Raw genomic sequence first — 14,726 nt, forward strand, 5'->3', positions numbered from 1 at the left:
CTCAGTGGGGAATTGAGGGCTCACTGTGCTCTGTGCATGCTGGCAGCCTGAGCTTGATCCTCAGAACAAACCCAAAGGTGGAACGAGAGACCCAACTCTACAAAGTTGTCCTCTGACCTACACACACATATGCACACGCACACACATGCACATATGCATGCACACATACACACACACTACTAGTAATAATAAATTTTAAAGAGACCATGTTTGCTGTAAGTAGCAACTCCTCCCTACTCCAGCCTCCTCTGTAATTAAAAGTAGGGAAAAGCTGGCATTTCTGCCCCCATTCTGTACCTGTCTCCTCGACTATGGACCATTCACATGTTTAATTCTGCTGGGCAGTGTGTCAACCACTCGGGGAGCAGCTGTCTAAAAACCAGCAATTCCTGACTCATGGCAGATACAATCGAGGCATTTGCCCTGAGTTTCACCATGCGTTGTTCCAGACTCCTGGAGTCTTGAAAGTCCTTGGCCATGGTCCTCAGCCTGATGTCTGTCACCTTGGAGCACAACCTTACAGACAGCCCATCCCAGGATGAGGTCACCCCATTCCCAGGCAGGTGGAATCCAAGGAAATCAAACTGTCCCTTGAGGAGTGGAGCTGGCCACAGGGTGACCGGGTCTGCCTAATTACCCATGCCTCTCATCCCATCCTGTTCATTCAGGTTAAGCCTAGCAGGGTGAAGCCCCTCATTTTCCTCTAGGTGGGGTCACATTAAATTCATCTCCTCGTCCTGCCTCTTGCCATCATTGTCAGATTGTGTGGACCAGTCAGAGCCTACTCTGCTGAGGTATCAGATTCAGAAAAAATATATCTTGCTCAGTGTGCAAGAGGGACATCACCCTCCTAAAAGCTGGCAGAGCTGTACGCTCCTGCAACCCCAACATTGTAGGGTGGAGAAAGGTCAATTCCAGGAGCCTGCTGGCCGGTCAGGCTAGCCTAAACAGCCCCAGACTCGGTGAGAAGATCCAATTTCTAAGGAATAAGGCAGAGCAGCAGGAAATACTTGGTGCCCCCCTCTGGCTGCCACATGTAACTGCACACGCAGGAATCCACGGTTGTAATTTGAATTTGAAAACTTTATCCAAAAAACTTAAATTATTAAAAACAATGTTGAGAGCTAAGAAAGAGTTAATTCCAGCACTCAAGTGGCAGAGGCAAGTGGACCTTTATGAGATTTGAAGTTTGCCTGGTTTACATAAAAAGTTCCAGGCCAGCCAGGGCCATATAGTGAGTTATCTCAAAAACAAACAATAAAGTATGACAAAGGAAGACAGTGTTGTCCTCAGACTTCCGCCAGGCCATTGACCCATCAAAAGTCTGTCCCTCTCCTCTGTCGTCTCCCCTCGTTTCCTCCTTCCCTGTTCACAGGCTCCTGTGATACCAAGAAACAATTTAGTCAGAGCACAGAAAACCTTAGTGTCCCTCTCTTCCCGTCCCTGTGTTGTCACTGAGGGCCCATTCTGCGCCGGCTCCGCGCGCACGTGTCCACCGCTGTAACCCAGGCACGCGGTGAATCTCGGTGTAAACGCTGAGTGAAGGATGAATGTGTTTAGGATATGGGAGCTGCACAGTGGGCTCCATCCAGATGCTACACGGGGCTTATTCTACAGGCGGAGCCAGCAGGTGTGTTACTGGGAGCTCCATCCTGCTGCAGACCCGGGTTTGCGGTGGAAGTAGTGGCTTGGGGTGAAGGGTTCTCTGAGCCCTGTGCAGAAGGGGCAGGTTCTTCAGAGAGTGGGCCTTACTTCACATCCCCGGCCACAGGGTGAGCTGGGATGCAGGTGGAATGGGCCTCGCCTCACATCCCTGCCCACAGGGCAAGCTGGGTGCAGGTGGCCTGCCCGAGGAAGTGAGTCAAAGGCCCCATCTAGACATGTTTCTAAAACCAGCCTGGAAAACATTCAGCGAAGACTTTCTTTTTGCAAGCAAGCTTCTGCCAGACACAGATAGTATCTTCTGGGAAAATGCTAGGCCTCTCTAATAAGGGCAAAGAACCACGAAGGAGGGCGGGCTGCTGTTCAGGGCCATTGCTAAGCAGGGTTAGGGACTGTGTGAGCGGCGGCCAGGGGAAGACCAAGAAAGCCTGGCTTGTGTAGACCCATCAGGTCGGGGCGAAGGCAGGGCCTGGCGCTTTCTCACTTTGGGTAACAAGGTCACCCAGTTGTCAGCCCTGCTGTATCTCAGCTCTGCTCCTGTCACACCAGGCAGCTCTTCTGCAGTGGATGGACACCAAAGCACAGGACCCAGGACCCCACACCCATGCACCTGCAGCCCTCCTACGGAACCTGTGTAATCCTCCTGCTGAGGCTGACCCGCCTGAGCAGTCTGAGGGAGACCTTGCCCTTTAGGCCTCCTCCTTTTTCTTAAAACAGATTCTGCTGAACACTGAGGAGTGAGGCAGCCACAGAGTAGCAGCTCAGAACCTTCCAGGATTCCACCCACACCTGCAGTGGCTGTGGCATTGAGCCCACTCTTCTTTTCGCTGAGAAATGCATCGTGGAGGCATGGGGGAAATATTCCTTCCGGGAATTCCCTGAGTCTCTTGCCTGGCTTACTCCAGGTGCTTGAGTAAAGACTGGATGCAGCGTGGTCAGTGAAGAGAGGGACAACAGGAATGTCCAGGTGCCTGACCATGTGAGAAATCCACCCCATGCATCTCCAGCCAGCTCTCCGCAGGGGAGTACTCTCCTACTCTCTTGGTAGTTGGAGTCACCCAGTGCCTCGCTGGCATTTTACCCTCCAGTGGCCCTGGTACCAGCTCCCTCCCTCTCAGTCGTCTTTAACATCCATGCACAAACCTTCTTCCCACCCACCAGACACCCTGGGAAGGCAGAAGCGGAGCTGGGGGGCTGAAGGCTATTTTTGTGACTTTCAAAAGCCCGAAGGAAACCATCAATTTATTTCAGCGATGTTCCCAGACTAAATAAAACAGTAAGTTTGTTTGCTTTGGGTTGGATCGTCTCATCAGTGTGGAAACCGTACCTTATCTGTACTGATCAGAGGCACTAATTGGCAGTTAGACATCTTTGATAAATAAAACTCAAAGAAACAAATTATTATTCAATAAGTGTAGTTCCTTGGGTAGATGAAAGCTTTCAAAACATGGAGTCCCTAGAGGAGAGACCTCAAAGGGAGCTTTTGTGGCGCAAGGGGTCGGGACCTCTGAGCTATGTGAAAGTCGTCTTTTCATTAAAGCCAAGCACACATATTTTTTCCATGGACCTCTGATGCCCAGCTTCCCACTAGTGAATCTGACTTCTCAGCATCCGGACAGATAAAACACTGTTCACTGAGGCCTTCCCCAGAGTGTGTGTCCCCAAGTTCCGCTGACAGGCATTCCTCTGGAGGTCAGAGCAGGAGGCCACCATCAAAACATCTTGGGAAAAACACAATAAGTCCAAAGAAGCCCTCTACTGTGGGATTTTCAAGGCTCTTAGCAGATTCATGAATTAAGAACCCATCCAAGAGGGCACCGTAGTTAGGAGTACATGTGACTTGCAGAAGGCCCAAGTTCGGTTCCCAGCACCCATATCAGGTGTCTCACAACCAGTGATGACGTCAGTTCTGGAGGTCACACGATTCTGCTGCTCCTGTCTGCACGCGTATGCACATACCCCAACACAGACACACATTCATACACTTTATTATTAAAATGAAAATAATCTTCCAAAGGCAAAGGTGAAACACAGCCCCTGTACGTAATCATGGGATGTGCCCATTGGAGGTGGCACTTTCTCAAGCAGTAAGTATCCCACAGAACACACTTTTATGATAACAAAAGGACCCAAAGTCCCACTGACATCACAGAGACAAGATGAAGAAGGAAGGAGCAATATATGAAGGTCTGCAGGGTGGAGACCGGATAGACTTCAGGAATGGTCCCTGTTTTCTGCCTGCGCTACTTGCAGGGTGAGCCAGAACACGTGTGGTTCCAGAGACCTAGATTCAAAAGAACCGCTCAAGAGACCCAGGAAACCTTGGCCTGACGTCATCGCCAGCCCCTGCCATGTTGTGCGCTGAGGAAATGGTAGGGATGGGGAGGTTGGAAAGACAATGACTGTAGCCCTCAGCTTGATAAGATGTTCTCACCCACCAGCCCGCAGCCTTCCTTCTCCCAGCATGGCCTGGAAACTTGGAAAGATTTTCCTTCTTCTCTTCACACCTGTGCCCATCCTGGACCACCTTGGCAGGAGACCCATACAAAGCCACCTCTTGGCTTGCCAGAAACACAAAAGACATGGCTCACATACCACTGCAGGGGTAGCTCGTGACATAAGACAGTGGCTTATCTATGGTAGGACCCTGAAAGGTGAACGGACACAGAGGAGGCCAGAGGCAGGGCCTGGGAAGGTGCAGTTGTGTCTACTGTGAGGCCTGCTGCAGGCAGACACACCCACGCAGCCAGATTTACCTTCAGGACATGTGCACGAAAGAGGTGCTCAAATAGTAGGTGAGGCCTGAAGAAAGGTGAGCGAGAAAGGAGGAGCAGGGACACACAAGAGAAGGATTCAGCTCTTAGTTTCACGCCGGCCATGTTCTCCCTGTCGACCATGTCCTCACCAGTTCCCAGTAATATGGGGTGTTTCCCACCCCCCTCCACTTTACAGACAAGATTCAAACTCAGCAACGTCCATATAGGCTTGGGGACGCAGGAGACTGGATTTGACTAAAGGAAGGTGGTCTCCTGGCCACTGGTTCTGTGAGAACACCTGACGACGTCATGAGGTGTGTCCCTAGTGTCCACTGCAGAACAGGGAGCAGCGGCAAGCCCAGCAAGGAAGTTGAGGCTGATCCGAAGGAATGGACAAAAAGAGGCCACCGACCTTTGAACTACCATAGGCACAACAACAGGTTGTGTTCAGTGAATCCCCAAAATGGCAACTGAAAATGAAGAGAATTCTTTGTCAGAAAATGAAAATTCTAGAAATGACTTCTCTTGGTGCTGTTCTTGGAGAACTCTGACCCAGTCTCTTGGGGCCATTACATACCTATATTCTCATTGGACCCAAGCCAACAGTGTTAGGAAAGGATACTGAATGTGTCTGTGTGATAAGGAGACTAGGGCTCATGAAAGACAGAGGCTTGATAAGAAAGGCCCCCACAGGCTCCTGTATTTGAATACTTGGTCACCAGGGAGTGGAACTGTTGGAAAGGATTAGAGGAATTAGGAGGTATGGCTTTATGGAAAAAATGTGTCAATGGGGGTGGGCTTTAAGGTTTCAAAAACCCATTTCTCTCTCTCTTCTCGGCTTGTGGATCAGGATGTAGTTCTCAGCTACTGCTCCTGGGCCATGTGTGCCTCCGTGCTCCTTGCCATGATGATAGCGGACTAAACCTCTGAAACTAAAAACAAGCCTCAATTGAATGTTTTTCTTATCTTTTCTTTTCTTCTTCTCCTTCTTCTTCTTCTTCTTCTTCTTCTTCTTCTTCTTCTTCTTCTTCTTCTTCTTCTTCTTCTTCTCTCTCTCTCTCTCTCTCTCTCTCTCTCTCTCTCTCTCTCTCTCTCTCTGTCTCTCTTTCCCGAGACAGGGTTTCTCTGTGTAGCTTTGGTGCCTGTTCTGGAACTAGCTCTTGTAGACCAGGCTGGCCACAAACTCACAGAGATCTGCCTGCCTCTGCCTCCCAAGTGCTAGGATTAAAGGCGTGCGCCACCACTGCCCAGCGAATGTTTTCTAAGAGTTACCTTGGTCATGGTGTCTCTGCACTGCCATAGAGCAGTGGTTAAGACATGTGAGTAAGGAAAGGGCTTCTTTACGCTCTGTACCAAGCTGACTGACCCCCTGACTTTTCCATCTTTGGAAAAGTGGAATGTTTACTCAGACAGAACATGCTTATTTTTCATTTTAAGGATTTATTTGTTTTCATTTTATGTACATGAGTGTTTGCCTGCATGTGTGTAAGTGCATTGCTCATGTACCTGGTACCCAAAAGCCAGAAAAAGGCATCTGATCCCCTGGAGCTAGAGTTACAGACAGATGTGAACTGCCATGTGGGTACTGGGAACTGAACTTGGATCCTCTGCAAGAACAGGCAGTTCTCTTAACTGCTGACTCATCTCTCCAGCCCCCATGTTTTGTTCTGAGGCAGGGTCTCATATACCCCAGCCTAGCCCTGAAAACATTACACAGTAGAGTCTCCTCCACCTCACAGGTGCTGGAATGACTGGCGTGTCCCATCACATTTGGTTTATGTGGTGCTGAGGATTGAACCCACAGCCTCTTGCATGCCGGGCAAGCGCTTTCCCCACTGAGCTATATCCCCAGTCCCCAAGAACATCTTTAGGACAAGTTCAGAGGTGTGAAGATTGGAGCTGGTCAACTCTCCTGGAAGCTCTAGATCCGTGGTCTCCTAGCCCTTCACGTTGATCCTCCTGACATCTGCTTCAAGAGCTAACCGGAGAAGTCTCAGTCTGGTTGTGACTCCAGAAGACAGCTCATGTAGGAAGTCAGTGAATTCTAGCCTGAGGCAGAAGGATCGAGAGTTCAAGATCAGCCTGAACAACTTAGCAAACCACTGTTTCTATGTAAAAAGGAGGTGTGGGGATTCTGGGAATAAGGCCTAGGTTCCATCCCTAACACCTTGCACTGGCTTCCAAGGCTTTGCACCCCAAGATGAAGTTTCTATAAATACAATCTATCATGCTGAGAAACGGTCACTAAAAACCACCGTGGCTGGAATTCACTGACTTCATGCATGAGCTATCTTCTGTCCATGCCCTTCCTGAATTTACCCTAAGGTCTACTGGAACCGCGTGCAGGGGAGTGTTCAGGAAATTGAACCTGGCGCTAACAGTATATTAAATGCTGGTGGTTCTTCCCAATGACCTCATTTATTGAGTCAGACTTCAGTCTATGGCAACCTTTCCCAGCTCAAGGATCCAGAGAGCCGTGTGTCTCCGAGGCCTTCTCAGACCAGGTGCTGCTTGCTGTCACCCGAAGTGACGGGAGGAAATTCTGTCAATCAACATAACGAATTCCACAGATGCCCACTCCTGTTCCTTTTCAGGAAGGGTTTGTCATCAGGTGTTGGTGGCGTTGAGGGAAACTGAAGTTAACCGAACAACTCTGATAGGAGCGTGCAGACGATTGAGGGCAGGGTTTAGAGGCTGTGTGACGTATCTGCGTGTCAGGGGCACGCGTTCATTCTGTGGGCCTAGAAATGGACCGCTTACGGCTTAGTACCATGCTACGTCAGAGGCAACAGGCATTTAAGACAACAGCAGCGTAAAAACACGTGGTTATCCAGTCACTGGTGAAGAGAAGAAGAAAGGAAAAGAAAAGAAAAAAAAAACCAAGAAGATAAAATAAACAAGCACTTCAGAGCCCACACCAGGCCAACGAGTCTTTTTAATTAAGAAAAAAATGTTAAGCATGAAACAGAAGCAAAGGGGCTTACAGGCAATTCCTGCCCTGTGAGGTATTTTCACTGAAGAATTAGGCCAGCCAGGGATTATTGTTTTCTTAAGCTTTTGATTGAAACTTCAGACTTTCATCCCTTCAGCAGTTAGAAAACACAGAGGACACGGCTCAACTTCCCTGAGGAGGCAAAATAACCTGGGGCCCGCTGAGATTCTTGGGGTAGGGATGGGGGCAAGTGTGAGGGTGGGAGCAAGGGTGGGGGTGAGGGTGGTGGTGGGGTGGGGGCAAAGGTGGGAGCAAGGGTGGGGATGAGTATGGGGATGGGAGTGGCAGTGGGATGGGGGCGAGGGCGATGGTGGGAATAGGGGTGGGGTGGGGATGGCAGTGGGGTGGGGATGGCAGTGGGGTGGGGTGGCAGTGGGGTGGGGGGTGGCGGCAGTGGGGTGGGGGTGGCAGTGGGGTGGGGATGGCAGTGGGGTGGGGTGGCAGTGGGGTGGGGGTGGCGGCAGTGGGGTGGGGGTGGCAGTGGGGTGGGGGGTGGCGGTGGGGTGGGGGTGGGGTGGGGGTGGCAGTGGGGTGGGGGCAGGGGTGGGGTAGGGGTGATTACTGATAAAAGGAAAGGCAGTTTATTCAATCCCACATTTCCTGACTCTGCTCATGACTAGCCACGCAGTTGTGGGATAGCCCCCTTCTCACACCACACTTTCCTCACAGGTTTGCTCTATCCAAGCTGCCCCTCCCCGTGCGCTGAGCCCAAGTGTTATTCCATCAGTCCCATTTTGGCACACATCTCCTGCAGTCACGTGTGTCCCAGTGGCCTGGCAAAAGAGCAAACCCCTTGGTGCGCAGTCAGGCCATTTCCTCCTTTTGACACACACACTCAAGGCTACTGATCCGGGCTTTCGAACCAGACATGGGTTTAGTTCCTGGCAAGGTAAAAATAATTTACTAAGCTTCCGAACAGTTTTTAAAAATGCTGTTTCTCTTTTACCATTGGAAAATAGTCTCTTGGCTACATGGGAACTCTCTGTTAAGTCTACACCATGAGTGTCACACAAGACTTAAAAAGAAGATCTGGGGGCTGGAGCAGAGGCTTCGCAGGTAAGAGCACTGGCTGCTTTTGCAGAAAGACGCAGGTTTAGCTCCCAGCACCCACATGGTGGCTCAAAACTGTCCTTAACTCTAGTTCCGGGAAATCCAGTGCCCTCTTCTGCCCACTATAGGCACCAGGCATGCATGTGGTGCACAGACATACATGCAGGCAAGAGACTCAGATACAAAAAGTTAAAATAGTAAGTAAATCTTTCAAAAATAAGATGGGGGCCTAGAGATGTTGCTATGTTAGTGGAATGCTTACCTGAAATGGATGAAGCCCTGTGTTCCAGCCCCAGCACTCATGAACCCATCATTGTAGTATGTGCCTATATTTCCAGCATCCAGGAAGCAGGAGCAGGAAAATCAGAGGGTCAAAGTCAGGGTTGGTTATGTAGCAAGTTTGAGGCTAGCCGGGGCTACATGAGACCTCCCCCGCCCCCCAAAATATCTGTATCCATTCACTGGAAGGATTTCCACAATGCCATTATCGTTGCATGAACAAAACAGATGACAGAAAATAACAGGAAAGAGGGTCAGGTCAATAAAAAGGGTGATACTCTTTGAACAAAACAGGAGAAAAGTAATTTTTAGTGGCTGTTACCCTAAGCTGCAGTGACAAACACCCACAACAAACCACCGTGAAAGAGGAGGCTGCACTTCGGCTCACGGTTTCAGAAGTTCAGTCTATGGTAGCTTTGGCCCTGTGGAGAGACAGGACTCTTTGGGAAGAGTTGTAACATGAGGGCTGGGCTTGTTGGGATTAATGTCCTGCCCGGTACCCTGCAGCTGGCAAGCCCCAAAGAAAATCACACAGAGGTCTCCATAAGATTATAAACTGATTGGCCCATTAGCTCAGGCTTCTTGCTAGCTCTTATAAGTTATATTAACCCATTATTCTTATCTATGTAAGCCACAGGGTTCGGTACCTTTCTCAGTGGGGCAGCTCACATCTTGCTTCTTCGGTGATATGGGCAGAACTGAGGAGGGAGCTTCCTGCTTTCCAGAATACTCCTGTTCTCATCGCCCCACCTCTACTTCCTGTCTGGTTGACCCGCCTATACTTCCTGCCTGGCCAATCAGCTTTTATTTAAAACATGATTGACAGAATACAGGCAATTCTCCTGCACCAAAGAGTACCTGGAGGACGAAGCTGTTTATCTCATGGCAGTCAGGAAATGAGCAAGAGAGGGAGGCTGGGTCTCTGTATCCCCTGAAAAAGCATTCCCTCTCTGACCTTCCTTGTTTCCATAGGTCTCACCTCCTACAGCAGTGGTTCTCAACCTTCCCCAAGCTGTGACCCTTTAATACAGTTCCTCACGCTGTGGTGACCCCCAATCACAAAATTTAATGCCATTGTTACTTCATAACTGCAAGGTTGCTACTGTTCGGAATTGTAACTCTCTGTTCCCATGGTCTTAGGAGGCCCCTGTAAAAGAGGGGTCATGAAACACAGGGCAGCTGCTGTCCTAAAGGTCATCCCACCTCCCAAGAGCACCACCGTGGTTTGACCAAGAACAGCCTCCATAGGCTGACATCAGGAAGCGGCACTGCCTGGGGGGATTGGGGTTGGCCTTGTTGGAGTGGATGTGTCCTAGTTGGAAGAAGTGTGTCCTAGGGGTGGGCTTTGGGGTTTCAGATGCTCAAGTCGGGCTCAGTGTCTCTCTCTCTCTCCCTGCTACCTGTGGATCCAGATGTGGAATTCTCAGCTGCCTCCCCAGCAGCATGTCCGCATGCTCTCCTGCCATGCTCCCCACCATGATGGCAATGCACCAAACCTCTGAAACTAGTTGTAAGCAACCCCCAATTAAATGCTTTCCTTTATGAGAGTTGCCATGCTCATGGTGTTGCTTTATAGCAATGGAACACTGTCTAAGACATAAGCGAGGCCATCTGGGAAGAGGGAACCTCAGTTGAGAATATGGTTCCATCAGATTGGCCTGTAGGCAAGTCTATAGGCCGTTTTCTTGATTTATGGTAGATACTGGGGGCCCCAGTCCACTGTGAGTAGAGCGACTACTGGACAGGTGGCCCTGAGTCGTGTAAGAAAGAAAGCCACGGAAGACATGTTGGGCAAGCCAGTAGGCAGCATTCCTCCATGGTTTCTGTTTCAGTTCCTGCCTTGAGTTCCCTTCATGATAACCTATGATCAGGATGTGTGAGCCATATAAACTCTTTCTCCCCTAAGTCACTTTTGGTCTTTACCATAGCAACAGAGAGCTAAGCCGGACAGCCGGAGACCAAGCCTTCAATATGTAGCCCTTCAACATCCAAACCTTAGTAGACAAAAGGGGGCAGAAAATGTTTAAAAGAAAGCCATCAAACATGGACACTGAACAGTAGTGTAACTGTACTTGCAGGTTCTCACCTAAAACTCAATTTGAAATGCACACACAGTGCCGAGGAAACGGCTCAGGTGAAAAAGTACTTACGGTGTGAGCATGAAGACCCCCGTTTCGTCCCCAGCGTGCGTGTAAAAGCCTGGTGGTACACTGATGACAGATCCAAGTAAGAATTCTGCTCATGCTAGCGTGGTGGGCAATGAGTTCGCTGGGCTTACAGGAGTGTGGACAAGGGGTTATGGACAGGAATTGGGTGACCCCCAAAGAGCTACGTCACTGAAAAGGATCACCGGGGTTTGGATGACAAGCTGTGAAAATGAGCAGTTCTTCAGCTAACTTTTCATCTCCTCTCTTCGCCAGCGTCTCGAGACCACATGGCCTGGGCAGGACAGTGCAGAATAGAGTGGCTGGAATCTCAGGAGAGGGTTTGGTGACTCCCCAGCCCCTCCTTGCCCGAGAGAACATCAACCTGAAGGCCCAACCTGAAGGTCACTTGTGGGTGGTCTCAGCTGTTCTGGTGAAGAAGGTAACGGCTGCTCTGTTCAGAGGGACAGGGTTCCACACTTACAAAAATAAACCTCCTCTCACCACACAGCCCAGGAAGCATGCTCCGTGGTAGCTGGCCAATGAGGTAACAACTGATGTCCTCGTAAAGCCCAGCATGTGAGGAGAGAGGGAAGAAATGGAAACACGTGTGGCTAAGTGAAAGAAGCCTATCTGAACAGACGGCTGCTGCTGACCCCAGCCCAGAGACCTTTCCGCAGAGGCAAAGATACTAAGACAATGAAAAGATCAGAGCTGCGAGTGTAGTTCAGTTCAAAGAGTGCTTGCCTTTTATCTACAAAGCTCTGGGGATTCAATGCCCACCACATGTCAGTGGGGTGCTATGGTACAAGTCTGTTAGCCCTGCTGCACCTCTTCAACCTTCTACGACTCCAGGACTTCAGCAGACAGAGGACTGCGAAGACCCCACTGAGTCTGCACTGCGCCTAAGGCCCCCTTTCTCCGTACTGTCCTCTCCCTCTTCCCTGCCCTCCACTTCCCTTCTGCTTCTCGTCCTCCTCTTTCTCGGCTCTCCCTCTCCTCCTATCCCTTTCTTTCCGCCTTTCCCTCCCTCCTCTTTGCCATCTCCTTTCTTCCACCTGCTGAATAGCAATTTCTTCCATCTTGAAAAATCCCATCCTGGAGAGAAGCTTGTTACACTTCAGGAAGTTCTGGATGAGATGCGAGTGACCCACAAGGCTCAGGAGGTCTCTGAAGCTTACCAGATTTATCAAGCCCCTCCCTACAAAGTTACAGGAGTAAGCATTACTGGGGAGAGGAAACTCTCTGAATCCAGCTGCCCACACAGTTCCAGGGCTGCATGTTGTCGTGGTTTGAATAGGAATGGCCCCCAAGGACTCATGCATTTGAATGCTTGGACTATAGTGAGTGGCTATTAGGAGGTATGGCCTTGTTGGAGTAGGGGTGGCCTTGGAGGAAGTATGTCACTGTGGAGGCGGGCTTTGAGGTCTCATAAATGCTCAAGCCCTGCCCAGTGTGGCACAGAGTGTCTCCTTCTGCTGTCTGAGGATGAAGATGTAGAACTCTGCTGTGGAATAATCCTCTTGTACACTGTAAAGATTTGGCACTTCAATTGGTTTAATAAAACACTGATTGGCCAGTAGTCAGGCAGGATGTATAGGTGGGGACAATCAAACTAAGGATGATGGGAAAGAGAAGGGTGGAGTTTGTAGTCGCCAGCCAGATGTAGAACCAGTTGGATACACAAAATGGGATAGCGGTGAAAGTTCCCTGGGAGAACGTAGATGAATAGAAAAATGGGTTAATTTAAGTTGTAAGAATTAGCTGGTAACAAGCCTGAGCTTAGGGCAAATATTTGTAATTGTAATTAATATAAGCTTTTGTGTGATTATTTGGGACTGGGGGGTCGGGATAGAGAAGCTCTGTTTCTGTTTACACAACTCTTAGTTCCTTCTCCAGCATCAGTCTGCCTGTGTGCTACCACACTGCTTACCATGACTACAATGAACTAAGCGTCCGAAGCTGTAAGCCAGCCCCAGTTAAACATTATCCTTTACAAAAGTTGCCATGGTCATGGTGTCTGTTCACAGCAATAAAAACCCTAACTAAGACAGAAGACATGTCTTGGTACAGGTTGGCTTCTGGAAGCCCGACCGGGGAATGAGGGATGACTGACACAGAAGAGCTGGGATCGAGGAGTCTGGGCTGTCTGATGGAGAAGCCTCAGCACCCCAGAATCTCAGTCTGTTTATTTTATATAGCTGGATAATAATGGGGGTGGGTTATTGTATACGGCAGAACAAGGATGGGGGCTTATAGTATACAGCTGAACAAGGATGGGGCTTATGGTATACGGCTGAACAAGGATGGGGCTTATGGAATATGGCTGAATAAGAAGTCAGGTTTGGCTAATCTTGGTAGGGGCAGGATCTATAGGGGAGTAGTCTTCGGGCTGTGAACATGGTGGGGAGAGGCTATGGTAGACATTTCTGCGTGCACCATCAACATTTGCACTTGGACACGAGAAAGGCTTTGCCATCCCTCTGAGCCTCACCTAGTGGAGGCTTTGCCACTCCCACAGGTCTGAAGCGCTGGGGTCCTTGACACGGCCGTTCCCATGTCAACAACAGACTCACTCATAATGTCACTTGCTCCACGCACACAGTTCACCTATTGTGAGCTGGTCCCTGTGAATCATCCCCATACACCCACTGAGTCACCAAGTTGAACCTGGGCGGTATAGCCTTACCATGGTCTGTTGTTGGTTCCCTATCTAGAGAGAGCACACAGCTGTTCACGTCGTCTCATGAACAGTGTCAAATCACATCCTTCCTTCCCATTCCTTCCCTAGCCCAGACGCCAAGACGTCTCCCTGTAAATCTCAGCCCCTGACCAGTTCCTGGCTAGCTAGCGATAGAGCACGCGCGCGCGCACACACACACACACAGTGTAAACACCTGCAAAGCAGTGTAGCATGCTTCCGACTGCTGGGGGCTAGAGCACGAAACACATGCTATTTCCTCCAATAGGACAGGCCGCTGGGGCTCCCATGCCTCTGCTGTTCTTGTCAGCTGTGGAACAGAGTTGGGGAGTGGGTCACGCGTGGCATTTGGGTTTCATAGTTGCTCTGGGGTTGCTGCCAGGACAAGACCACTGCCCAATGCCCCAAGTGACGCACTTCCAAGGCTTTTAAAAATAGAAATCTGAAAGCCATTTCATTGCCAAGAAGCTGTAAGGTCTGGCTCTCGAAACCAAGGCCAAGCTGGAAATTCAGCCTTGAGGTTGTGGGAGGAAAACAAGCTCTCCTTTCCTTGCCTCAGATGCTCAGTGAGCACCACCAGGCTGGACTGAGTCATGTGCTGGACAGTGGTCGCTGGCAGAGGCCAGCTGTCAGCACTATAATTATCCAGGATGATGGAGGTTGCTTCCCCACCATTTTGAGTAATAACCCCAGAGCACCTGGTAGAGGCTGCTAGGGAGACTGGAGCCTGGGTGCTGGGAACACGGTGTGTAATGAAGTCAGGGACACTGTGTTCTTACCTTTTTGTCTTCACATGGCAGAACCCCATGCTGCCATTGATCCAAGCTGGTTTTGAGTACGTTTTAAGAGGCCTGGATAAGCAGGGAATGGTGGTACACACCTTCAACCCCAGCACTCAGGAGACAGAGGCAGGTGAATCTCTGTGAGTTCAAGGCCAGCCTGGTCTATAAAGTGAGTTCCAGGACAGTCAGAGATACACAGAGAAACCCTGTCTTGAAAAACAAAACAAAATAATAAAAAAGAGGCCCTGAAGAAAGAAAATGTATTGTGCATTTTCTTTTTAGATTTTTTTTTGCCCAAATTTAATACAGATGTATACATTTTCTTAGTTAGGGTTTCTAATGCTATGAAAAGACATTATG

This window comes from Myodes glareolus, chromosome 4 (genome assembly GCF_982192425.1).
Source record: "Myodes glareolus chromosome 4, mMyoGla1.1, whole genome shotgun sequence".
Classification (NCBI taxonomy): Eukaryota; Metazoa; Chordata; class Mammalia; order Rodentia; family Cricetidae; genus Myodes; species Myodes glareolus.